The sequence below is a fragment of the Grammomys surdaster genome, unplaced genomic scaffold (genome assembly GCF_004785775.1).
Source record: "Grammomys surdaster isolate TR1022 unplaced genomic scaffold, NIH_TR_1.0 1057, whole genome shotgun sequence".
Lineage (NCBI taxonomy): Eukaryota > Metazoa > Chordata > Mammalia > Rodentia > Muridae > Grammomys > Grammomys surdaster.
The window spans coordinates 552,463-580,173 of record NW_021605476.1 but is presented as its reverse complement, the minus strand read 5'-3'; the positions used below and the strand labels follow the sequence as shown (position 1 = coordinate 580,173).

Sequence of the window (27,711 nt, the reverse complement as noted above, 5' to 3'; positions counted from 1 at the left end):
AAAAGTACTACTTTTAGAGACAGAAAAATAGCAAGGTGTGGACTAAATTGGATAGCAATGAGAAGTTCCAAGGAGAAAGGAGACCACCTTATACAAAGAAACCATGCAGACAGTTCATGTCTAGGGAATATGAAGGGGAAATCAGGCCCAAAGGAGTCTGCCACATGAAAGGTTAAAAACAGTCCTTTGCTTCAGCTTGGAAAAAGTGTAAGAATACTGAACTTTTGAGGCAACTTGCTGGAGTCATACAGAAGGTGAGAGGTTAAGAAAGAGCTGGTATACAGGGAAATCTTCTGAAGGCAATTTCTCATAGTGGAATTGGTCCTTTTGCCTCCATAGGGTCCTCTTCCTCCTTTTCCTCCTCCTCCTTTTCCTCCTCCTCCTTTTCTGCCTCCTCCTCTGTTTCCTCCTCCTCTTCTCTCTCCTCTGCTCCCCTCTCTGTCTGACACCCCGAGATTATCTCCAATCTTCTATCTCTATCTGACACCCCGAGATTATCTCCAATCTTCTATCTCTGCCTGACACCCCGAGATTATCTCCAATCTTCTATGATGGTTCTTGTTCCACGACTTCCTTCCCAAACAAAGACAATTTCTGCTCTTGACTTGACAGAAGAACAATTCATTCTGAACACAAGAGCCATACCTTCAAGGCCAAACGCCTTCCATCAAGCTGGGAATCTAGAAAAGTCACTCAAGGAATGTTCCCCCTTTCTCCCACAGGTTCTAGGATCAAGGGTCATGGCTCCTCCAAGACTTTACTCTGACCAATATACCATGCCCCCCATCCCTCCCTTGCTGTCTAAAACAAACTTCTGTTCTCTCTGGCCTGAATCTTCTGTTTATCCTTTGAATGACTAGACCTAATTTATCTGTCACTTCCTTTCCATATCAGATTATTTTGTCCTTCCTGAGGCTAAGGTAACTTCTACCTAAATTTGGATCACTAGACGTCTAGAAAAATATTATCAGATTTAGAAATAAAAACCCAGGGCCTAGAGAGATGGCTCAGTGATTAAGAACACTTGCTTGAGATTGTAGTTTGAGGAGAACTTGAGTTTGGTGACCAGCACCCACATTAGGCAGCCCACAACTGCCTCTATAGCTCCAGGTTATAGTATAACTCTTCTGACTTCCGTGGGCACTCACACACATACACATATGCAGACTCATGTACACATACATGTAAATAAAAATCAATCTTAAAAAAAAAAAAGGTCCCAGAGGGTAGGATGCCACTTGGGATCTTAAAAAAAAAATTATCCTAGAAAGTTGTACTTTGTAAACAGTTAAGATTTCTGTAATGGTTTCCCTGCCATAGAAAAATTCTCGTATGATTTTTATGTAGTCACAAAACAAGTAAAGCTGCAATTTCAAAATGAAGACAAAAAGAAAAAAGAAATGGTCTAAACATTTTATGGTACTCCTTTTGTTGCCAGTTGCCCCCTTTAAACCATGCTTTTGAGTTCTTACCAAGGATCTCACTGCTATCTTCTCCCCACCCAATGATGTCACTAAATCTCTTCTCATATATTTCAGAATCTGTGTCTATGTTGGTTCCCCAGACAAACATGAGCCAAACATTGAAACTACTGCAAATTCAAGTGAACATTCCTGATTATAGCCGCTGTTCTAGGTCTCATCTCCCATTCTAATGCAAAGGGACATTAGCTACCCAAGGGAATTGGCACCCTGCTCAGGCTAAAGGTGTGCCACCAACTCTCCCATTTCCAAAATTCATAGAGTAGATGGTCAGTGGTTAGCCTAGTTGCCCTCAGGAGGGCACTTTTTCAACTAGGTTTCACTGTCAATTGTAGTCATTCTAAATAATTGCCTATTTTTGTCTGAGCAAACACTGGGGAAAAGTGTTAAGGCAACCATGTCCCACCCTCAGTGTCCTCACCGTAGTCTCCTTGACACTTTTTTCTAGTCAGTTCCTAGACCTAACACACACAGACCACAGTCTTGGACCACAAGTGTCTGGCACCATAAGTAGAAGTAGCCCTAATTTATACATATAGTCTCCTAGAAAGTACACAGAGGTGAAGTTAAAATGTAGCCTCCTTTAAAGCCTCTATTTTCTGGGTTTCTCTTCTGAAGCCAGATGACCCTTACAGTTGCCTTCGCTGTCTACTTGCTGGTCATTTTTACCACTAAAAGTAAGTTCCTCGAGGGCAGGATCCATGTCTGATTCATCTCTGGGTCCCCTGCAAGGGTGAACTCAGGGGATTCCCTGTAAGAACTGTGAGAGGACATGAGGATGAACCCAGCCCTAACTGTGACTCAAAGTGCCAGGGAGCTAGAAGGAGCAGAGGGTGGGAATCTGCTTTTTTTCTAAGGCTGGCAATGTCCTCTTCTCTCTCCTGCTCTCTCCCTACTGATGCCTGAAAGACCTCTCTCTTGAACTAGCTTCTGCCAACTGTCACCATGGGACAGAATCCCCTGGGGAGCCTTCAGCTGTTAACAGCTTTAGAATGCTGCTGTTCCCAGGAGTCTTTGACCTGAAGGGCAGAGATGGGATAGGAATAGGGCATTGAAAAAGGCAAGGGTTGAAACTTAGCCAGGCGTGGTGGTGCTCGTCTTTTAACCTCAGCACCGTGGAGGCACAGGCAGGTAGATCTCTGTGAGTTAGAGGCCAATCTGGTCTACAAAGTGAGTTCCATGACAGTCAGAGCTACACAGAGAAAGCAGAAAACAACAGAGTAGACAATTCTGCTTCTGAAGGACAGGTTCTCCTGTTAGAGGATTGTGGCAGGACAGGGTGAACAGATCCTTGGTTTTTGTTGTTCTTTCTTGATGGAAGATATCAGAATTATTAAGGCTAGCCCCAAGGAACATAAAGATGATTTTTCCATCTCACATTCTCATGTTCAGGGGTGCTCAGAGGTTCAAGGGTCATGAATCACACAACAGAAGTATAGTAAAGTAATGAGCAACAACGTTCCTGTAGCATGGACTCCTCTCTTCCAAACATGGATTTCAGATCTTGACCCCACAGGCCAGCATCTGTATTTCCTTAAGCCAAGAAAAGGAGGATGCATCACAGAGACCTCTCTATATGATTAAAATGCCAAGTGGAAAAGAAAAATGTTAAAGGAATAGGGCAAATGTTAGGGGGACAACGATCAAGAAAGAGATCGAGAAAGAGACCAGTAGTAGAGGCAGAAGCCAAGGCTTCTACCCATTCTGGTATGTTCTGTGCATTGATGAGCAGGATTTTAGCAAACATTTTGATCTTTTGGGTCAGTTGCAAGGTCTGACTGGTGGTTCATATTCTAGAAAACTCAGGAATCAACACAGTCTTGCAAAGTTTCTGTGAGGGTTTTGGCCATTCTTATAAGTACCTATATTATTTCACTTCTATTCCCCCTGATAATACCTGCCTTCGAGCATACTTGCCCAAACCAACCCTTCTTTGAAGTTGCTTCTTGTCAGGTATTTTGTCACAGTAACAACAATAATTAAGATGGTCTTCCAAAAGCATGTTGAAAGAGTTAGGTCAGATTTGTAGCACCCACAGGGCAGTTCACAACCATCGATAACTCCAGTTCCAGGGGGTATAATATCCTCTTCTGAATTCTGTGGTTACTAAGAACACACATGGTACATGTAGACAAAACACTCTTACACATGAAGTAAATCTAGCTATAAAAAAAATTAGCTGGAGTGATGGCTCAGTAATTACAAACATTTGCTGTTCTGGCAGGGAACAGTGGTTCAGTTCCCAGCACCACACCAGCATGGTAACTCATGAGCATCCTTAACTCCAGGTCCAGGAGATCTGACAACTTCTTCTGACCTCCCTGGACACCAGGCATGCATGTGGCACACACACATACATGTAGGTAAAACTCTCATACACATAAATAAATATAAATTTTAAAAGTTAAAATGCTTGTAACTGAAAGACCAGTGGTTAAGAGCATTTGCTACTCTGTAGAGGACCTGACTTCAGTTCCTATCACCCTTGGGGGCTCATTACAACCACTTGAATCGTTGGCTCCAGGCTATCCAATGCCTTCTTCTGGCCTCTGAGGGCACCAGCACCCACATGCTTCATACGAACGTGTGTGCATGCACATACACACACACACACAAACACAAAAACACATGTGCTAAGATAAAATATGTTTTAAATAAAATAGAGGCAATATTCACCAGTGTTGTATGTATGCCACACACACACAAATAAAAACTACATCTTTTTTTAAATTAAAGTAAAAGGGACCTGAGAGATGGCGCAGTAGTTAAGAGTACTTACTACAATGTGCAGGGGACTCAAATTTGGTTCCCAGCATGTAACTTTCCCTCCAGGGCATCCAACACCCTCTTCTGGGCTCCTTGGCAGCTGCACACATGTGCACTTACCCCCCACGAATATATACATTTAAAAGTAAGACTTTCACAAGATGTTTAAGGTTAGAAAAAATAAAATCCTTTAAGGTTGTGTTTAAAAACAGGTCATTCACTGTACCTTAAGTAGCAGCTGCTGACTGTCGACACAGACCATTCCTCAGTGTGTCATAGACAAATAAGGACAGAGTTGTGAGGGTGTGACTGAAGCCTAGGGAAATGATGGAGAGAGACACCAAGGAATAATGCAGAGAGAAGTGCTAATACTACAGGTCAAGCACACAGCCTAAAGCAAGCAAGGTGCTGCTCCGTCACCCTCACTGCTCACCTTCACCCCTCCACGCTTCCACGACTCTGTAGGCCTACTTATGGCCTGTCCACTCACTGGCCTATCTCTTCTGGGCACCTAGGACATGCATGCACTGTGTGTTGGCTCAGAGACACAGCAGAGGCTCTTTCCTGGAAAAACTTGAGAGCTAAGAAGTCATGTAGCCCTATCACCAGTACCATAGTAAACAGACCACGGTGTAGATCAAGACAAATCTCAGGAGTTAAGGAGCACTAAGGTCCTGCTATACTTTGAGTATGATTTGTCTCTTGAGAATGCATGTCGGAATTTGGTTGCTGTTGGGATGGTGTGGAGAGGTGGGTTTGTTAAGAGCTGACTTAATGAAGTTCTCAAGGGACTCTCATGAGGGATAAGTTACCTCAAGAGAGGGTTATGCACTGCGGCAGCCTCTCATTTCACCTGACAGTGTGTCCTTATGCTCTGCCATGAGTTGAAACAGTCTTCACCTACTAAACTTTTAGATTTCTACCCTGGACCAATTAATCACCATTCTTCACAAATCACACAGTCAAGAGACGACTCAGTGCTTAAGACTACTGACTGCCTTCCAAAGGACCTGGGTTCAATTCCTAGCACCTACATGGTGGTTCACAACCATTGGTAACTCCAGTTCTAGGGAATCTGACGTCCTCTTCTGGCCTCCAAAGACATTGCATGCATTTGGTGCACAGGCATGCAAGCAACACACACACACACACACACACACACACACACTTTTTTAAAATGTAATTACCCGGTATCAAATATTTTGTTATCGAAAGTACTGACTTAGGATCATAGCAGGTAGAGGTGTGTCCAGAAAAATTCTCAGATGTCCAATGTTCCTCTCCCTCAAACACATGCTACTGTTGATGATGAGCAAGAAGTCTGAATATGATTCAATGCCATCTCCTATCTTGCTACCTATGTAAGACAAATTTCATAGATCTAACCGAGCCCCTAGTCAGCTGACTTGGGGTGGATTAAAGTGACTATTTTCCTGGGTGGCCCTGACCTGATCACAAATAATTTAACAGGAAGCAAGTCTTCTCAGAAATCCGTGGTGACAAGCATCTCCAGAGATGGTGGATGGCCTTAAAGAAGCAACTTGTCACAAGCGCAGAAGGCCATGTACCAAAAATGGCAGATAGCATGTCACAGTTGGAATTAAGAAGTAGAGAGCTTGAAAGACCACCTTATACCCCAGGAAACTGAAGCTATGATCAAAACCTTGATTTGTCCTTGGATGTCAGTAGAGGATATAGCCTACCTGTGCCCACACTCTCAATTTATGTCAGATAAAAGGCTGTTTCAGATTACATTGGCGGTCACTAATTATATAGCAATAGAAAAGCAGCGTGTGGGATAAAGGAAAAAGATGTGCAGAGCAGAAGCAGATAGAACTGCTAGCGCCCCAAGAGAAACTAAGGCAGCAAGAAAACCTCCAGCTTTAAAACACTTGATAAAAACCACAAAATAGATTAAGCAGTCAAATATTGAGTGCTTCTTGTGGGCAAGGTGATTGAAGCCTACCTAGTCCTACAGAGGAACCCAATCTCCTCAAGTGAGTCCCCCACCCCTGAAAAGGATTAAACCCAAAATCCTCCCTAGAGGATTCAAGAGGTAGTGCTCAGAGGAGACACTCTGGCTGTAGCTCCAACTCCCAATAACCAAATGCTGGTGAAAGGGCAGGGGTGAGATTTACACGCTTGAGAGGCTGAGCAAAGAGCAGCAAATGCTGCACTTCTATCCCTGGAAACTCAAGACTGTTTTCTAGCACAGTTCTTCCATCTCCTTTTCCCCCTCTCCCTCACTCACTCTCTTTCCCTTTTCTTTTAGAAGACCCATGGGAGCTTTTATTGCTGATGAATCATTTTAATATTTGAATCTTTTAAAGAGGGTTTGGAGGAGCTGGGGGTTTTGTTTTTCTTCTTTTCCTTTTTTTTTCCTTATTTTTTTTTCTTTCGGTTCCTCGAGGCAGGGTTTTTCTGTGTAACAGACTCCTGGACTCACTCTGTAAACCAGGCTTGCCTCAAACTCAGAGATCCACCTGTCTCTGCCTCTCAAATGCTGGGACTAAAGGTGTGTACCATCACATCCAGCCAGAGATACTGCTTTTTAACATTCGAAATAATCAAAAGTTACATAAGATTCTCAGGGAATATATCTTTTAAAGGAAAAATCTTCTACCTCTTCCTTTTCCTTTTCAAAAGCCCTAAGTCTTCACCAGGAAAATAAACACTTTTTTAATGACAAACTTTTTGAAATTGCCAAGTAGATGGGGCAATAGAACACTAAGCACTCCTTCTACAGGAGAATACCATGACTCTATTGTCCCATCAGAACATGGACACAAACTACAGACCTACAGAAGGACCATACATGGATGAAGAGGTCCTCTCCCCCCAAAAAAACCCACAGTGTTACTGCTTAGGGGAATGAAAATCAACCAAACCTATGGTGGCCAGGCTGCAGCCTTAACCCTTGAAGTGACCATTCTGAGAGGCAAGGCATGAGAACATGAGATCTGGAAAAGGGAAAGCACAAGTCTGGGAAAACTGGAAGAGTCTAAGTATGTTTGTGTGGCAATCAGGCATTTGAGAAAGAATGTTCAGAGAATGTTCAGGAAAAGCCACTAACAGGGAGGCCCTAATTGCCAACCCCAAGCCTTTCCTGTAGCAATGAAAAGCTGCTAAGGGCCTTTGGAAAGAAGAAAACCAAGTTTCACAACGATTGACAGTATTTAGATTGGTTCCACAGTAGAGGGCCTGATGGAAGTTTATGACAAAGTGACACAGAGGTGCCAGGCCATGGTAGTGGAGATGGAGAGAACACAATGATGTCACTCAAGGGAATCCTACAACATAGGGCTGCCAAAGTTCTCTCTCGGCACAGCTATTGTGAGTTCACTCAGATGCTCTTGCAGAGCTCATGACTAACTGAGAATATCTGAAATTAAAATATAAGTCACACTCCAGGTGTATGACATTGCAGTCTTAGAGGTGCTCCTTGAGTACAAACTGGCAGCAGGACATGCAGCTTCCGCCCAGAGATCCATAGGCAGTCACATGTCTACTGGTCCCCAGATAAGAAGACAGTTCCAGGGTGGCCTCAGTTTCCTCCTCATGGGATTAATGTCTTAGAAGAGGAGCATCCTGAGACATGATTAGCTTCAAAGCTAGTCATATTTCCAGTCATATTTTTTACATTGTTTTGGCATCTTCTCTACAGACCCTGTGAACCTGATCAATAACCTCATACCTTGAACCTAAAGACTAGGGAAACAACAGTGGGGGCACCAAGGATAAGGGCGGCCACTGCTCCCTCAGGGTAGCAAGACCTCAGCCACAAAGCAAAGGGGGTAATTAATGCCCTTGTAAGAGTCAAGACTTAAGCAAGGTTCACTTCTATCCTTGCTTTAAATTCAAAGACTTGTGGGAGGAGATGGGAAGAAAAAAAAACTGACAGGAAACAGCCCTGGGTGCTTTGGACTAAAACGAGCAGTTTCAGTTGTAGCACTAGGGAGACAGAAGTAGGCAGATCTCTGTCAGGTCAAGGCTAGCCTGGTCTAGGCAGCTAGTTCCAGGCCATCCAGAACTACTTAGTGAGAATCCATCCCCAAAGAAAATGCACTTCCCACATCCCCAGAGGAGGAAAACAAGATTCTGCCCCTCACTGTCCACTTGAGAAGGAGAGAGGTCCTCTGTATACACATGTAAATGCTCCCAGCTCTGCTCTGAACCTCGGCCAGCAGGGACGATGAGTGGGAACAAGGAGAGAGGGCCCTGCTGCTCTGAAGCTGCCTCTAATCCCCACAGGTCAGTCTTCTACCCCTGACATCCTTCTGGTCAGAGGAACATGTTCTAGAAATGATCCTGGCCTCCCTGAAGGTACAACCTGGACAACCCTGAGCCCATTCTGAAGCAAGGATGAGTGAGGGGGAACAGGGTTAGAGGGCTGAACAAAGGCGGGTGAAAAGTTGGGAAGGCTGGGAGGGTCTGCACATACTCATGCAGCTATACTTAAACAGCTGGAGTCAAAGGCAGAACAAATCTCAGAAAGTAAGGCCACTGCTTGGGAAAAGCTACTAGCTAGGGAAAGTGTTTAGTTTCTTAAGAAAATGTGCTAGCTAGTTTTATGTCAACTTGACACAAGCTAGAGTCATAGAAGAGGGAGCCTCAATTAAGAAAATACCTTCATTATGAGATGATTGCAAGGCATTTTTCCTAATTAGTGATTGATGGAGGAGTGCACAGCTCCTTGTGACTGAAGCCATCCCCAACCTGGTGGTCCTGGGTTCTATTTTTAAAAGCAGGCTGAGCAAGGCAGGGGAAAGCAAACCAGCAAGCAGGACCCCTCCACGGCCTCTTTAGCTCCTGCCTCCAGGTTCCTGCCCTGTTTGGGTTCCTGTCCTGACTTCCTTCTAGAACAAACAGTGATGTGGAAGGGTAAGCCAAATGAACCCTGTCCTCCCCAAATTGCTTTGGTGTTTCAACAGAGCAATAGTAACCCTAACTAGGACAGAAAATTCTCTGAATGTCTTAGTTTTGGGGCAGAAGGATTTAAGTACTTGCTTGAATTATGCTCCAAGTGCATGCATGAGAATACACACACATCAACACACACAGAACTTGACCTTGGGTTCCCAGTGGGCATCTTCCTGTCTTGTGAATCTCCAGGCCTCAATGTTGGTTGTACATTCTCTCTTCCCTAAACACCTATATGACTATTATGCTGCTTGGGAAAATGCACTGACTGCATCAGCATAAAGATAGAATGTAGTCAGATCCCAAACTCTTAAAGGCTGCCACAGTCAGCAGAACTCACACTTAGAAGACCTAGACCCTACTCTGCAATCTACTGGCTAATACCTTGAGAAAAACCAGGCAACCTCTGTGTCCCAGACTTCTTGTCTACCAAGAATAGTAACACTTACTGCACAGACCGGAGTGGTCCCAAAGGTGGTAAGCTAACCAGTGCACTGAGTACCCTTGCTGATACAATGGCAACTTGCCAGAGGTGGCTCAAGTTCTTTACTTCCTATCTTTTACCTCTGTACCAGATTCAGTGCCCTAGTGTTCCTTCCATGTAGAAAGAGAAGGGTGAATACAGAAAAAGAGTAAAGAAGTGTCATAAACTAGAAGATATTGTGACCCCCCAAACCCACACATTGATATTTAATATCCAGGGTGATTGTATTAGGAAATGAAATGGCAAGGTTTGTAAGTAATTCAGTCATGAAAGTGGAGCCTTCTAAATGAGATGAGTGGCTTTGCAAGAATAAAGTCCAGAGAGATTTTTTGGTTGTCTCTCCACATACCAAAAATACAAGAAGTCAGCAGTCTGCATCTGGAAGAGTGTCTCTCACCAGAGCATGGCCCTACAGGCACCTGATCCCAGACTCCTCACCTCCAAGAGCATAAGAAGTAAATGCTTGCTGGCTAAGCCATGCAGTCCAGAATCACATGCAACATCAATCTGACCTACTACAACAAGGATATAATCTTGTAAAGAACTAATTCCTAGGGCTAGAGAAATGGCTCAGTGGGTAAACACACCTATTGCTTCTGTAGAGAATCTGTGTTCAATTCCCAGCACCACATTGTTGGGATTACAACTATTACAACTTCTAGAGGATCCAATACCATCTTCTGACTTCTGTGGGCTTTTGCCCATACATGGTATACATTCATACAGTTACACACACACAAATGCATGTTAAATAATCAGCTTTAAAAAAGAAGCCTCCTTAGCAAATAGCCTCAAATTCCTCTACTCTTCTTAACTTTAAATTTTATTTGTATTTTATGTGTATGTGTGTGGGTGTGTGCACATGGGTGCAGGTGCCCTTGGAGGCTAGAGATGTCAGATCCCCCTGAAGCTGGAGTTATAGGCAGCAGCTGTTAGCCACCCAACATGAGTGCTGGGAAGTGAACCCAGGTCCTCAGCAAGGGTAGTAGGTGCTCTTAACTGATACCGCATCTCTCCAGCCCTTTTATGTCAGATTCAGCCCTATCTCCATATCAAAATGCTGTTCTGCACACTTCCCAGAATCTTCAAATCTGAGTTGTCAAGGTTTACTATATAGATATACCATATAGACGTAGTCTTCAAAAGCACCAAAGATCCTCAACATTGACATTTAAAATTGCTTCATTTCATCTTTTGACTAGGACACATGCTCCTGACAGCACCCACTTCACACTTCAAAGAAGATATTGAACATCATTACCCCATATGGAGTTGCTCCAACTATGGTGTCTTAATTAGGGTTTTATTGCTGTGAACAGACACCATGACCAAGGCAACTCTTAAAGGACAATATTTAACTGGGGCTGGCTTACAGGTTCAGAGATTCAATAGTCCATTATCAAGGTGGGAACATGGCAGATTCCAGAATAGCATGATGCAGGAGGAGCTTAGAGTTCTACATCTTCATCTGAAGGCTGCTAGGAAAATATTAGCTTCCTGGCAGCTAGGATGAGCATCACACCCACAGTGACACACCTACTCCAACAGGGCCACACCTTCTAATAGCGCCACTCCCTGGGTTGAGCATATACAAACCATCACATTGCACTCCCTGGCCCCAATAGGCTTGTTCAAACATATGAGTCTATGGGAACTATACCTAAACATAGCATAATGCAAAATACATTTAGTCCAACTTCAAAGGTCCTCCATAATCTATAGCAGTCTCAACAATGTTAAAAGTCCAAAGTTCAAAGTCTCTTCTGAGATTCATCCAATCACTTAACTATAATCCCCAAATCAAGATAGGAAACCAGCTGGGCAAACTCAAACTTTGCATCTCCATGTCTGATTTCAAGGAGGTCTTCAGATCTCCAACTCCTTTTTCATCTTTGCTGACTATAACAAACTTCTTTCCCCTGGGATGATTCCACTCCTGTTAGCAGCTTTCCTCAGCCGATAGTCAATGGCTTTGGAATCTCAAACATCTTGGGGTCTCCAAGGCAACGTCAGTGTTACAGCTTTTTGTTTCAATGTCTGGAATCCAGACATGATCTTCTGGGCTCCTCCAAAGGGCTGGCATCATCTCTTCAGTTTTGCCCTCTAAGTTCAGGTTTATCTACTCCACTGCTGCTGCTGTTCTTGGTGATTATCCCATGACACTGGCATCTCCAATATACTCGGGTCTTGTGCTGTAACTAGGCCTCACCAATAGCTTCTCATAGGCTCTCTTCATGGTGCCAAGCCTCAAGTCCTTTACATGACCCCTTCAACTACAAGTGAGGCTGCACCTTCACCAGTGGTCTTCCATGGCCTCTCACAGTGCCAACACTCAGCTACTCTTCATGACACCCTCATGCTTCAAAACCAGTACCACCTGGGTGATTCTTACATATTAACCAAGTACTGCTACAGCACAAGGTACAACCTAGGCTATCTCTAGCACATAGCTTCCTTGTGCTCTCAGAAAACACTTCCCAGATTTCACCTCAGTGATGTTGGTTTCTTCTTAATCACTGCTAATTTCTTAGCTCCAGATAACCAGCACCAATTGTCCCAGTAGTCCCTTCTATTCTGAACTCTAAAGCCAGAGACACATGGCGGAAGCCGCTGAGTGCTGCTGCTTGCAGAAGCTGGAACATGGCCCCCTTATTCTATTACATCATCACTAGCTTTCTGTTTGCCAGCGCCTTTACTGTCTAAGCTTGGCTGTCCTGGATCTTGCTCTATAGATTGCCCTTAAACTCAGAGATCTGTATGACTGTCTCCTGGGATGTACCACCGTGTCTGGATCTAAATTTAGCTGGTTAGGATCTTGCCTCAAAGTCCCACTCCTTTAATCTGTTATCTCCTAGAACACAGGATTCAGCTCTATTTTACTTCCTGGTGCACCTTTAATACCAGAACCATATATTTTATATGTTTCCTTTCTAAGCTTCCTATGCTTGTTCAAAATGCTCTTCATGAGACTTAACCAGAGAACAAAGTCTCTACTGGGCTTTTTTGAGACTTCCTTTGTCAATGCAATTAATATAAATCACTTTACCTTACCTTCAGGTAGATTCTTCAGATAAGGGCAAAAGGCAGCCACATACTTCATCAAAATACCACAAAAACAGTCTCTATGCCACATACTGAAATTCTTCTCCTCTGAACCTCTTGGTCCAGTGTACACAGTCCAAATCATTCATAGCAACAAAGTCTTCCATATTCCTACTAGGATGGCTCATTAAGTCCTACTTAAAACATTCCACGGCTTTCCAAATCCAAAGTCCCAAAATTGACCTTCTTCCAAACAAAAGCATGGTCAGACCTATCACAGCAACACCCCACTCCCAGTACCAACTTCTGTCTTTGTTGGGGTTTTATTGCTGTGAACAGACACCATGACCAAGGCAACTCTTATAAGGACAACATTTAATTGGGGCTGGCTTACAGGTTCAGAGGTTCAGTCCATTATCATCAAGGTAGGAACATGGCAGCATCCAGGCAGGCATGGTGCAGGAGGAACTGAGAGTTCTACATCTTCATTGGAAGGCTGCTAGGAGAACACTGGCTTCCAGGCAGCTAAGATAAGGGCTTTGAACCCACACCCACTCCAATAGGGTCACACTTTCTAATAGTGCCACTTCCTGGGCTGAGCATATATAAACCATCACATGTGGCAAGGTATCTACTGGGCAAGAATTGCCCTAATTCATCTGCAGACAAAAAAATACTGTTCAAGACAGAACACATGATGTGGGATAGTTGACAGCTTAGCTCTGCCAGGACAGGGTAAGCTAGTTCCTCATACTCACTTAAGGTCTGTCAGATGGTTCTGGCCCAGAAGGCTGAAGACAGATGCTCCAACATTATGAGGAATATGGAGGACTGTGCAGGCAGCCAGCTGTCTCTAAAATTGTTTAAGTTTTGGAAGCTATATTTTTGTGCTTCCTCTATATTCAGATATTTAATTCATTCTCAGATCTCTGACAGGGTTGAAGACTAATTTTAGTCTTATAATCAAACTTAAATGGTTTAACATTAAGGAAGATGATCTAGACTTGAAAGGGTGGTTTTCAGAAGGTAATACAAATTAAATTCAACAAAACTCAGACACAGAATTGTAAACTCTTTAAGATAGATGATAATTTATCAAAATTGCCAAATATGATGAACTAGATGTTATAAATACATATCATACATTACAATGTACATAATTGTTATAATTACGTTTAAAGCATATCTGAGAAAAAGGAGCCTTTTTGAATGGACAAAAGGGGGAAATGTTGTGGATTTGGTCTAATGCTGCTTGTATTATGTTAATCTGGTCCCCAAAATTGCATGAGAATCTGCATGTCTACATGTAAGACAGTGAGGGAACCCTGTCCCCAGTTGGTTTTGATTGGTAAATAAAGTTGCTAGTGGTCAATGGCTGGGCAGGGAGACAAAGATAGGACTTTTAGGATTCCTGGACAAGGGACAGAGGAAGGAGGAGGGAGTGAGATCTGCCATGCTGGGAGAAAAAAAACCAAGACGTCATGTCTGAGAAGGTGCAGGACAGAGAACATAGTTGCCATGTAGGAGCCAGGAAAGAGTGGACGGCTGCCCAACTGGGTCCAGGGCAGCGAAGATGGAATACAGATTTTAGTAAGTGATGACTTGGGAATGTCAGAAGGTGGATTAGCCACGTGGAGGTTAGGAAGTGGCCTAGCCATTGGGCTGTTTTAAGCATATCAAAATAAAAGGCTGTGTGTGTGTGTGTGTGTGTGTGTGTGTGTGTGTGTGTGTGTGTGTTTTGTTCAAGGATTCAAGGGAAGCCAAGTGGAGGCTGGTAGCATGGTCACTTTCCAGAGCTAAAGGAAAGTAATGTATAAAACTACATGCAGCATAGGCATTCCTGGCCACAGCTGCTGGGATCATTTGCATAGCATTAATTGGGTTCAGCTATATGTTTGTGTCTAGGAATGTGCACAAGAAAGCAGGTGCCTGCAAAGGCCAGAGTCACTGGATCTCCTTGAAGCTGGAATGACAGGCAGTCACAATCTGCCCAGTGTGTATGCTGAGACTCAAACTCGGGTCCTCTGCAAGAGCTGCATGTGCTCTTAACCTCTGAGGTGTGCCCCAGCCCAAGCCCTCATTTTTTCCTTCTTGACACTTTGTTCTGAGGGTAGGCCACATGGTGTGAAAGCACACACACACCGAGAGAAAGAGAGAGAGAGAGAGAGAGAGAGAGAGAGAGAGAGAGAGAGGGAGAGAGAGAGAGAGAGAGACATAGGAGAGGTGAGGAAATCTGCATGGGAAAGGGAGAAGATTGCATGTGGAGCTTAAGTCATTTTTGCTTCAGTTTATACATGTGTAACACACTCAAATAGCACACCAAAGGCTTTGAGAACAAGAGTGATAGTGAATGTAATAACACACACTTATAATCTAGCACTCAGGAGTTTGAGGGAGAAGGATCACAAGTTAGAGGCCAGTATGAACTGCAGAGAAAAACCTTGTCTCAAAAAAAAAAAAAACAGTTTAGAATAAAGAAATTGAATGCTTGCTTAAGCAACATGAAACAAATATCAAGATTTTAACAAGACCCAAGTCTCAAAGCACGCTATCAAAATATCCAGGATACAATTTGAAAACCTGGGATGACATAGACCAGAAAAATTTTATCATTTCTAAAGAAGAAAGATAAAACAATATGTGAATCATTAAGCCTATTGTAACAGCTATTATAACTATTCTTTTTGAAGTAAAAGTAAATTAAATGAATTGAAAGATAGTTCTTAGTAAAGACATTAGACTTAAAAGAATCAAGTGAACATTTCGTAACCATGAAACCCAATGTCTGAGATTTTAATAAGCCAAAGGACTCAGTGGAAAGGGTACCATAGATCACTGATACCTGTGATCTCCGTGTTAAGGAAGCTGAGATATGTGGGTCAAGGCCAGGCTGAACTACGTAGAGTCCAGACTGGATACAGCAAGAGACAAATGACAGAGGAATCAGCACACTGGAGGTAAGCCAGCAAAAGATGTTCGCCTCATAAGCAGAAGGAACGGGGCTTCAGCACTGTAGGAGGAAACATCAAACAGTGTTCAGGTCACTGGAGTCTGTAGAGGAGAGGAGATAGCAACTGATGTAAAAATATATTTGAAAAATAATGACTGAATGTGTTTCCAAATTTGGTAAAAGACATAGTTCAAGGAATTCAATAAAAATCCAATGAATCTTACCTACTTCCTTACCCAACTGGGCTCTGAAAGCATGTTTGTAACCCTGAGACAAACAAGGGCCAGACTCCTTACTGTTAATGCTACTTCACTGACTCGTGTGTGTGTGTGTGTGTGGGCATTTGTATGTCTATGTGACTATGTGTACCTGTGTGTATATGTGTCTGTTTCTGTGTGTCTTTGTGTGTTTCCAAGTGTGTATGTCTCTGTGTATATGAGTGTGTGTGTGTGTGTGTGTGTGTGTGTGTGTGTGTGTTTATGTGAGAGTAAGTATGGGCAGAGGTTAAAGTAGAAAGGAACCCAGGAGAGGAGAAAAGGAGGCTGAGAATAGGGACACATCAAGTAGTATGAAATTGGCAGAAGAAATGCTAGAGGTGGAAGGGTCCAAGTGGGGTCAAAGGTGAAGAGATGGACAGGAGCAGGTAGGAGACGAGTCAACCAAAGCTAAGACTGTGTTAAAGTGCCAAGAGGTAAAACGTTACTTCATGTGCTGACACTTATGCTATTGAAAAAGGAAAAGCTCCACTGTCAGGATCTCAATTCCTTATTTTTTAAAAAAAAAAATCTGAAGATTAAGCCTAATGTTCTTTAGTTCAAAAGTTTCCGTGTCCATCAGCTCCTGTGTGGAGTTCTGATGAAACAGACTCAGACCCAAATGCCATGAAGAAAGCTGGGGCTTCTCTGCTAGGAGTGTTAACAACCTTCATAACAGGGCTGTGACTGAAATGAAGGTGGTTATGGAACAAAAGGAGGCTCACTTTCAGCAGCTTCCTGCTGAGTACCACCAAGAACCCAAGACTAGGGCAGGAAGCTCTGTTGATAACTTCTCCCTCTCACTAAATGCACTTCCAATTTCTCCCTGTTTTGAAGGTGCTAAAGAATGGAATGCCTTGTAGAGTCACATTCTGAGTTTGACAACAAATCTGTGAGTGTATTTAAATTTGTGTAATAACTACCATTTGTATCATATCTCACAGTCTATGGACACAGTCGGTGTGCATTGTCCTACTTTATCATCCCAATGTGGTAGCAATCATGTGTCTCCCTAGAGAAAACAGTCTGAGTCAGGGTGGAGGGATTTACTCTAGAAGGCCATCCAGGACAAAGCTGGAGAAAGACCCAGCTTTCCTGGCTTCCAATTTGTCTTTTGTTCAGCACCAAGATCAGGAGTCCTGAGAGTCCTTTAGCCAAGCTGTGAATTGCTGCCATGGGCTAGGGTCCAATCATCTCACATCTAAAGAGCCAGCTGAAGTAAACTCAAGTCATCTCAGCTCCTTCCTCCAGGGATCAGGATGATGTTGGAGCCAGCTCCAAGATTTTTCCATCTTTCTCCCATCATTTGTCTCATCCAGGGCACTGGTAGAGGTTCCCAAATTTGGAAAGTTCTGGACCCCATCCCTACAGATAAAAATATCTTCCCTCTTCACTCTTTGACACTAGAGAGTGCTGGGGGTTTAGTCAGGTGGGGTTCTCAGGACTGCCTCTACAGGTTTAGCAGCTCTAACAGGCTTCACTGTATGCCCCAACCTCTACTTTCACTATACCCCCTCCCTATCAACAGAGTCCCTTGGTCCCATTTAGCTCTGCCAGAGGTCATGCCCCACTTCATGAACCATTCTTGACTCATTTATTTACATTGCCTCCTTTTCAAGAAAAATACAAAGACTGTGTTAACCCTGAGTCATGGTATTCTGTCATCTACTGAGAACAAAAAGGAACGTTAAAAAATTGACAGGTTCACTTTATCTACGAACCCTTCTCTGTTTTATCCTTTGTGAGCTGTTCAAGCCAGGTCAAAACTTAGAGCTGGACATGGTAATTGCATACCTGTAATCCTAGCACTTGGTGGAGGCAAGCTGTCCTAGAGCTCAGGACCAGCCCCAGTGAGCTACACAGTGAATTGCAGGTCACCCTTGGATACATGAGATCCAGCCTGGGATACATGAGATCCAGCCTGGGATACATGAGATCCAGCCTGGGATACACGAGATCCAGCTTGGGATACATATCAAAACAACACTATTCCAGAGTTACTGTGCTTTCTTCTTTAGGATTTGGAACCTTCTACCTTCTGGCTTAGGTAGCTAGAGAGAAAAAGAAAGCAAAGTTTGATGCTAGACGTTATTTGACCTTGTACTGGCAATGCAACCTTGGGATAATTTGCTTCTTTCAAACTTTTTTTTTTTTTGTCATCCTCTAAAAGAGAATAGCAGTGCTTATCTCAATGATGTGAATATATATCATTTATGAAGCATCTAATACAATATCACTCTTGTCTAATTCTTATACAGGATGAGCAAGACAGTGGGCATGCAGTGCTGGTTAGTTTGGGACATAGATCTTGGCCCATAGCTACGTCATTGATAAAATGGAACTGGAGGCATGATTTTTGCAAGAGGATTGAGAACTGAAGATAACGAGTTCATCACAGCACTGGGCCATCGTAGACCCTAAAGAAATGCATAGTCATAATTATACTGATCTCAGAGGTCTCCATCAGGGTCCAGTATCTCTAGCAAACAGTCCCCAGGAAGGTTGTAAAAGTCCTTAGATCAGAATCAGTGCAGAAGTATGAAGGCTGGGACAAAAAAGAGACACCATTGAGTTCTAAGCCATCAAAAGGTCAAGAAAAGACCAGTACTTGGAGGTATAGAGCAAGATGCCCAGGCAGAACATGGGACCTGGAAGGAACTTGCCCCTTGGAAATGCTACTGCGTATAGCCAATCATATGGTGTATCTTCCATAGCCTTGTGATCGCACAGTCACCACAATGTGTCTGAAGGCTCACATCATCAATGCAGGCTGCTGACAAGGCTTTACAGAGGCAAGAAATCATGAAGCAGAACCCTAGAAGCTTATTTTCCTCACAATGGAAACCAGTATCTCTGGGGTACCATCACAGGCTGTCTAGTGCCTATAGACTCCTTGAGCTTCCTACACAGGTGACCTGGGACACCTGAAGAACTCTGGGCCCATGGGAGAGCCGTGAGATTCATCTCTCCAACCCTACTTTGCAACAAGACTTTCAGGAGCCTCCCTGGAGATGCAACCTAACTCTCCCAAGACCACAACCCACTGCACAGAGTGCTGCTTTAGCTCTGGTCATTAAGGTATTTGTCTCCTTCACGAACGCTGGTTTCCTCCATCCATCCCTCTTTTGTTGGGATGGGAAATCAGTCGCCAAAGCCTGCTGACCATATGCGTACCTATCTCTCAAAGATCCCTCAGAGCCATGAACAACTCTCTACCTTTCAGAACCATTTCCGGGTTCAAGCTGCCAACACAACCTCTACCTAAATGGACTCCCCACATATCACCCCAACCTTCCAATCTTCTCTCCATCCCGAGGCCCATGATGATAATTATATGGCACATTATTGAATAGGGTCATGCTAAAGACTACTCTCTTTTTATTTTTCTTATTTTTTTTTTAAAGCAGATTGAACTAAGCCAGGCTTTTGTGCTTGTTAGTGTGGACCTACACCTCCAAATTTCCCTATCAATTTTATTACAAATAAGAGTTCAAAATATCCCCTACCCTCTCCTTGCATCTAGATGTGAGCCAGTGGCTAAATCCCTGCCAGTAAGATTTAAGTGTCACGTATGACAATTAAGAAACCTGCTTTGAGGAACAGAACACATCTTTGGCCCTCCTTGCCCTTTCTGCTGGCTTAATATGAGATGTTTGAAGCCTTGCCCCCGTATAGAATTAGGAGCTGGGGTGTTAATATTAGAACATCAGGACAGGTGGCTGGGAACCTAGAAGCCAAAGCTAGAGATTTGCTTCTTGTGAGCTTTGCTGACATGAAAAACAACTCTCTTGTTTAAACTCTTCATTTTCCTGTCACACAAAACCGGGCTCAATTCAGAATAAAGAAGAAAAGAAAGGCTTGGGAATGTAAGTTTTTATCTGAGGGATCAAGAAGAGAACGGAATCAGTGGGCAAGAGGAAGACCCATGGGAGGTGGGGCAAGTGGACTCGAGAAGGGAGGTTGAACACCAATCTAGTAAGCTTTGACTTCATCCCGTGGCAGACAGTCAGCACAAATAGACTTCCTCTCAGACAGGACTGCCCAAGGTCATCCAGCAATCCAGCAGCATCCCACAGTTCTAGGCAGCCTCTGGCAGGACTTGGAACAGAGATGGAAACGAGGATTTTGTTCTTTGACTCAGCCAAAGCACTGGATTGTGCTGCCAGTTCCCATTCCCACCCTCACACCTCCAAGAGGAGACTTGAAGGTCTGCCAGCAGGCTGAGGATCCAGGCCTACCATTAATTCAGAGGACCGTTCGGACCCTGCTCAGACACACCTGGCAGGCTGAGTAGTGAGGGCTTATTTTTCCCTGCCAACGTTAGTATGTCAGGCACCACGTTGGTTGCTATGTGTTATCTAACACTGCTTCGAGCAGCCTGAGACAATAGCATCCTGTTGCACAGATGAAAACGTCAGGTCTCCAAGAAGTGAAACCATATTCCCAAATCTACTTAGCTGATGATAAAGTTGAGGTACAAAACCAGGTTTGTTGTACCCTAGAGACAATCCTACCACATTCTAGCACCTTCTCAGCCCCGCCAAAGCACAGAACAGTCTTGTCACTGTTCAAACTGCCAATTAAGAGAGCATTTGAGCACAACTATAATCGTCAACAGCAAATTTTTCCATAAACTCCAGGCTCTTGGTACTTACCTGAGTTGGTGTGCTGACCAGAACAAAGACCTCTGGCTAGGCTCCAGATATGTATGCCCCCTACAGCCAAGGCCAGCATCCTATCCTGGAATCCCCACCCTGCCTCAGCATTAGCTAGTCCTGGGGCTGGGCTGTCAAGTCCTCCCAGCATGGGTTCTAGAGGTCACAAATTCCAGCAGGCTATTCCATGGAATCAGGGACATGCTGTTCCTCATGCCTTGTTGTGGGAGGTAGGCAGGTCCTTGTGCTCATAGATAGGACTAGAACCAGGAATTCAAAACACACAGGCTTATCCCTTCAAAGGAAGGGTTGTAGTACCTGGTATCCATCCTGAAGGCTGGGAGGAGGAATGGTTAATAGCCTGGTGACCTCTGTGCTATCTGTGTGGAAGTCCCCATCAGCTCCTCCCCAAGACCCTTATCGTGAGCTTGCCAATCTACAGACCCTATCTTTATGGAAGGTACCACTCATGCTTCACAGAGTTTCAATATAGTCACATCTTACTCTTTATTGTGCACAGAGGATTGAGTTCTTTATCACAGGGAAAGTTTTCACCAAATTATACTTTGCTCAAATATAGCTCAAACTCAGGTGCAGGCTCCAAAAGTTTGAACCAAGACTGGCAACTTAGTCATCTTGAAACAAATTACCTTCCTGCCTCCCACAGGTCACTACTTCGATGGCTGTGGTTGTCACAGAGACCCCCAGTGTCCTGTCCGTGGCTGTCATAGCCAGAACACCTTTGTTATTTGAGCTGAAAGTTTCAGGACACAAGTGGCCATTGAAAATGAAATTTTTCTTGTTACCAGCATTTGAAAAGTTGAGCTGCATCTTGTTAGGCTTCCAGGAGGGCATCTTTCCAATGTGGTAAGTCCAGTGTTCCAACATGAACCACATATTCCCCCAAGGTCACCTTCCTGCATTCTTCCAGAATGTCCGCAGGAAAGACCATGAAGAGCCAAAGGGAGTGGATGGAACCCTCTTGTACGAAAGGCCCTCTGCACTCACTGTCCAACTCTGAGGGGACAGTCCTTGCCAGGCTCTGTTCTCAGCTGCCCACCCCATTCATGTTTGGCCCCGTCACCTGTCCCATCTACTAAATTCCTCATGTTCTTTTCCAACCTCTCCTGAATCAAAGTCAGAATGAGTCCATGTTTTATATTATAAATATATTAAAGTTGACCTAAATTCTAGAAGATTTTAATTTGTTAACAGTATTCATCCATTCCCTTATAAACAAAAACCCCATTCTCAGAAGCAATTCTTTAAAAAACAAAACCATAAATTAACCCATTTATTGCAGGCTGGGCAAGTCTCAGATAGTAGGGCTTCTATTGGTCTTTCTGTTCCTTCAGCCTTCTGATGGCAGACTTCACTGTGACTGCAGAGGTGGTGTTGTAGGTTCAGGCCCCACTGGCCACTGTTTTTATGCAGGAACCACAGTGCCAGATGCCAATGATTCATCTTTTCGTCTTGGTCTTGCCACAGAAGGAGCAAGTGTACTTGGCGTACTGGCTGATTTCAATTTTCTTCACCACTTTCTGGAGAGAGGCACCGCAGCTGGTCCCATATTTCTCAACAATTGCGACCTTCTTGGTGCATTTAGCCACATTGCTGGAACTGAAAACCAAGCCTGAAGAGCTCAGAAGGAATTCTTAAGGCACCAGAACATCAGGTGAGAAATAACTGTGTTTATAGTGAAGAGATAAGCAGATCCAAGAACATTTTAGAGTATGCTCTGTCAGATGTGAAAACAAAATCCTTACAAATACTCCCCATCCCACAGCTTAGAGTTCATCCTAGGTGACAATCAGTTGAACAGCTGGATCGATGTAATTATTAAAGGTTCCTTCACCAGCTGCAGCAGTCTCGTGAAGGCATGCCTTACATGTTTCATACACAGCAATACTGCTCGTTGACACATCTAGCAAGGGTAAGCAGCTGGTGATGGGAAGGACCTTTGGGACTCTGAGTATCACAGTCCATGCACACGCTCTGCTTCTGACAGGCCAAGGATAGCTTGAGCGAGCTCGTGCTGTAGACCCAGTTCTGTCCTAAGTGGCCATGGGGTCTCTATAAAGCAGTTTTTGTAGGCTGCTTACATTGGCTGCACATCAGATTTTCCTTTTGTAAGATGGAAAGCATCATGCCTGTCCTATAGTGGGGTGTAGCTGGACTTTTGGCTACTTTTGGGGTTCCTATTTCTACTACCCTTATCCCTTCGAACCCCCAAAACTAGATGTAAGTGTTCCTGCTCGGAAAGGAGGGTATCCTGGGACTCAGAAACCCAGGAACCACACAGCTCTGAGGGGAGAAGGGATCCCAATGGAAGGACATCCTGAGACATGAGAAACCAGGACCTACACAGCTCTGAGAAGAAACCTCCACAGCAGAGGTGCTGCAATTCCCAGGGGAGGGTATCCCCAGCTAAGCTGAGGAAATCAGGCACCTCAGCACCTGCTCTTCTCCCTTGCTTCTTCTAGTCAATGCTTCTGGGCCTCTTCTGATGAGAGTCACACCAGGCAGCACACCTCATGAAAGAGATTTATTGGAGGGACAAACCTAGGGGTGGCTGCTTCTGCTCCCAGAAGACATCAGGGAATTGAGCAAAGAGTAGTGCTTACATAGGATTTCTTAGGGGGCAGAGCTTTCCAGGTCAGAGATTTCCAGAGTGAGGATTGGTGAGATTTCATGTCCTGAGCTTGAGGAGCTCAGAGATTGGTGGATTCTCCTGTTCAGTGATTGATGGGGACTTATGGGAAGCTCTGGGATTGGTGGGGTTTTCTGCTCACGGATTAGTGGCTTTTCACCCCCTTTCCCTGCATTGGGCTCATGGATTAGGATGGGAAGTCCTTCCCAGCTGTAGGCAGCTCTGGCTGAGGCACCATCCCTGCTGAGCTGCTTGGGGAAGCTGAAAAGGAGGTGCTGCCACCATGGACAGCTCCTATGATGTCTGCAGGCAAAGGGGGAAGTTGTGTCTGCTTTGACAGGTGCCACCATTTTGCCAGGTGTGCCCATTTTGACAGCTCCTACAGCAAGCTGCTCAGGGACTACACTGGGTAGGAGAAAAGGAGGGGTAGTGGGGAAAGGGGGCATTGATATCATTAGACTACTTCTTGCTGATAGGGGGCGTTGGGTTCCTTAGGGCAGTTTTGATCTTCATAGTCAGGACATCTCCAACCAGCAACTACCAACAGCAGCAGCAGGAGGAGCACCAGCCACTACTCCTCTCTTTTGCATTTATGTACCCTTTCAAGTCCCCAGAATTCCAAATGTCACACACTTGCAAAAATTACCTGCAGCAGGCAAAATCATGTCAGCTACTGTGGACAATCTGAAGCAGCACCATATCCCACACCTGGGATTAAAACAAAAACATGTTACCATAACATTTCTATGTTTCTAAAGCGATCACAGTTCTCACTGCATTTCCCCCTTTCTGTTTTAAGCCATTGATTGTGCAGTGTTTAGTGAGAAATTTATGAACAGAGACATTTTCAATGAACCAAACTCTTTCAGATCAGTGGCCAATGTTTTCAGAAGACCTCACCTGCTCAATTCTAATCATTTTATGTGTTGATGCTATCCACAGCTTTTAATTTCCTGTTGAAACATAGTCTGTGTTCCCAATGCAAAACTTTTGCAGACTTTCATTCTGACGTTAACACATGCTTATAGTATATAGGCTGATTTAATTCTACATTTTTGGTTGTTATTTTTTTCTCTAACCCAGTGTCTCTTGGTGGCTACTAGTTCTTTCTCATTAACATTTAGAAAATTTAAAGTTAACAAAGCACTATTTAGTCTATCCTTGGGTGATTTTATTCTTCCTTTTTGTTTTCTAAGCATCTCTTTTAGATTTTTATGATGAATTATCCTTGGGATTGTGTGGTATACCCGTCATACGCTTTATATTATAACATGCACAGAATTGCTTCATCTTACTGGAGACATATGTGGAGACATTGTCAATCTTAATTTGTACAGGTATCCCCACAATACCCATTACTTCCAATAAATGCATAATTACAGAGTCAGCCTTTTCAGAGCTCAAAGCAGTTGCCCATTGAAACCCCAAGTATGTATCAATGATACGATGTGCAATCTTTAGTTTTCCAAATTCTGAAAAATGAAACTCATCCATCTGCCAGATTTCGTTTCTGTTGATGCCCTAGAGTTACTTCCCGTGGACAATGGAGTCTGGTTACACAGAGGCCAAGCAGGGTATTTTTTTTATAATCTCCTTGCCTGTTGCCAGGTGATAATTTTTTTAAAAAAACCTTTACTGTTAACATGATGTTTTTCACAAAAATTTGAAGCTTCTAACACATTCTCTATTAATAATTGATTAGTTTCCTCATTTTCTTGCATCAATGGATCTAGTAAGCCTGTATGAGACCAAATATGCATGATGTACAATGGGTAGTTCTACTTCTGATTGCCTGTTACAGTTTCATAAATATCAAAGTTAGTTCCAAAGTATTGAATAACTGCAGCAGTTTATGTGCACAAAACAACTATTTCTACAGATTAAGTCAGCAATTATATTAAGAGATATAGAAAAATCTAATACCATAAGGCTTGCACACAACTGATTTTTGATCTGAAGCATATGGACGTTGAATTACTTTGCTTAATTTGTCTGACTTATACCCAGCCATTCCCAACTTATTTGCATCAGTATAGAATTTAGGTGCTTGAGGAATTGGCATTCCCTTTCCAATATGTGGGAAAATCCAATTCTTTTTATAAACTAAAGATACTTACTCTTAGGAAATTTGTTGCTACAAGCTCTTTGTCAATCTTCATTGATTGCCCATAGTAATATAATCTTAGCATTAGTAAAAGGCATGATGATTTTGGCTGAGTCTATTCCTGACAATTGATATAGTCTTGTTATGCTTTTTATAGTAAATCAAGGACCATTTGTATGAAGGTTTTTATTTTTTTACTTTGTATGCTAGAAAAAATCTATTTGCATAAGGAGCCCAGGAGGAGTGTGAGTTGAAGGGAAAAGAAGCATGTTCCTTTTCTGGTGTCCAAATACTCTGGCATTATTATAGATCTTTGTTAGACAACAAAGATAATGAGAGATATGAACCAGGAATTTTGGTAGGTGGGAGGGGGCATCATAATACAACAGTTGCTAACCCAAACCTCCCAATCCAAAGCTTTTTGTCCCTACCTCCCAGCAGCTAAGCATGATTCATAGTCTTCATTCTATAGGTAGCAACAGAGTCTGTGCACTGCAAATTCAGTCATTAAGCCCTGGACCTTGAGACTGGAATCAAGTTAGTTATCCAGAGCATTTTTTGGGAAGTTGGGGTATGATTAACGGAATCCAGCCAAGCCTCCACAGGCCACAAGCCCCAGCAGCCTAACTCCTCTCAGTCAGTCTGGGCACATTTGCCACATTCTTGGGAAAAACCAGAACTCAGAGCCGTCTACCACGTCTGGCTTTTCTCCAGCCCTTTTCCTGCCTTCTGAGAAGTACCTAGCCACAATCAGGTAGGGAGTAGTCATGTTTCCTACAGTGTTTCCAGAAGAACTCAAATGCAGATGCCCCACGGGGAAAAAATATCAGCTCAGGCCCCTCAAAAACTAGCTTTGACTAGTGGGACCTGAACCACCTGAGCAACACAGAACTGTGGAGTGAGGTGTGCTTTGCTCCTCCCCTCCCCCGCCCCAAGTTTGAGGACTTGGGAAATTTATATGGCTTCCTCCAAAATCCACTGCTCTGGACATAAAATGATGGTGAGTGAACCTCTGACTTTCCCCTAAAAGGTAATGTAGAAAGTGCTTAAAAATTGTAAACCTCCACACAGATCTCAACAACCATGCCCACAGACCTTCCTTCCTTCTCCCTCTCTTCCTAGGGGGTGTCTGCCACCCAAATACTGTATCATTTCTATTTAAGCTCCAAGAGGACATCCAGAAGTCCCACTGAGAAGTCAGGGAGCCGATGCCCCCAGCATTTTCCTTCCAACTCTACCCACTCCCAAACTCGCCACAAAGAAACCAGATGCTGTTGAACCAACATGGATGTCTTTTTCTTTTTCTTTTTCTTTTTTTTTTCACGCTACAAGAAAACACTCCAGCTGTGAGTGTTGATACAAGTTTGTAATCCCAATATTGGGGTGGATCATAACTTCAAAGTCATCCTCAGCTAAATAGAAAGTAAAGCACCATCTCTAACAACAACAAAAATGAATTTCTGAATACCACAGGTTAAATTTTATCACAAGATATTGCCAGGGACAACAGGAAGTAGGGAACATGTGCAGCTTTTCTACATCACAGATAGAACCAGGAAACAGGAAGCTCTGCCCCCTTCACCCTCCCCTCTCTATCTTTTGACCTATATAAAGATATGTCCCTCCTTGACAATATTTATCAGCCCTGTCGATCGATAAGCAACATGATAGGCTGGCCGTATTTTGAAATTACGCATACATAGATGGGCTATTTCCTACCCTTGGCCTCCAGACCCCTCCCCTTCCAAGGAGAAGAGTCTCCTACTTAGTTAGATATGGGCATTTAGGTCATTTCCAAGGATTAATAAAGCCATAACTTTCTGGGAAGTGTCTTGAATATTCTTAGTTACCATTAAGCTTATCTGATAACAAATCCATTGTCTGTTGGTACCCCTTCCCCAGACTACTTGCTTGGTCCTGCTGAGTCTGGGCTGGACCCAAGTTGTACCTCATTGATACTATCAGTGCTCAGGTTATTTAGGGTGGTCTAAAATCTGAGATGGTGGAGTTCCCTAGAGTTACAGGAATGGGAAGCGGCTGAGATACTGTAATCAGGGGAGCAACATGATCAGCTCTGTAATAAACCACCTCGTGGGCCAACCACCCACATGTGATTGCATAAGCTAGCAGCCTGGGAGCAAGAAGAACACCGGAAAATCTTACAGTGACTTGCTTGACTGGTGATGGGGACCCACATTGAATAAGAAGGCAGGGAGGAAGGAACATCAGAGAACATGATTGAATAAATTATGAATAAAATATGAAACAAAATCTATTACCAATAGGGTGATTAAAAAGCAAATGATACTTTCCTCTATTGATTCAATATGATTTGCGTGCTCGCGCGCTCTCTCTCTCTCTCCTCCTCCTCCTCCTCCTCCTCCTCCTCCTCCTCCTCCTCCTCC

At 43.6% G+C, this 27,711-nt stretch overlaps 1 protein-coding gene and 1 pseudogene across 1 annotated transcript in view; both read right to left on the bottom strand.

Annotated features, from left to right (window-relative positions):
• Positions 1 to 20,644, bottom strand: part of LOC114634709 (aromatase) — a 107,886-nt gene extending 87,242 nt beyond the window's left edge. The window contains exon 1 of the mRNA XM_028783325.1: positions 20,553 to 20,644. The gene's annotated coding sequence lies outside the window, so the exon portion shown is untranslated. The remainder of the gene's footprint in view (positions 1 to 20,552) is intronic.
• A 1,239-nt stretch (positions 20,645 to 21,883) lies between these two features.
• On the bottom strand, positions 21,884 to 23,867 carry LOC114634702 (annotated as a pseudogene).
• Positions 23,868 to 27,711: the final 3,844 nt, after the last annotated feature.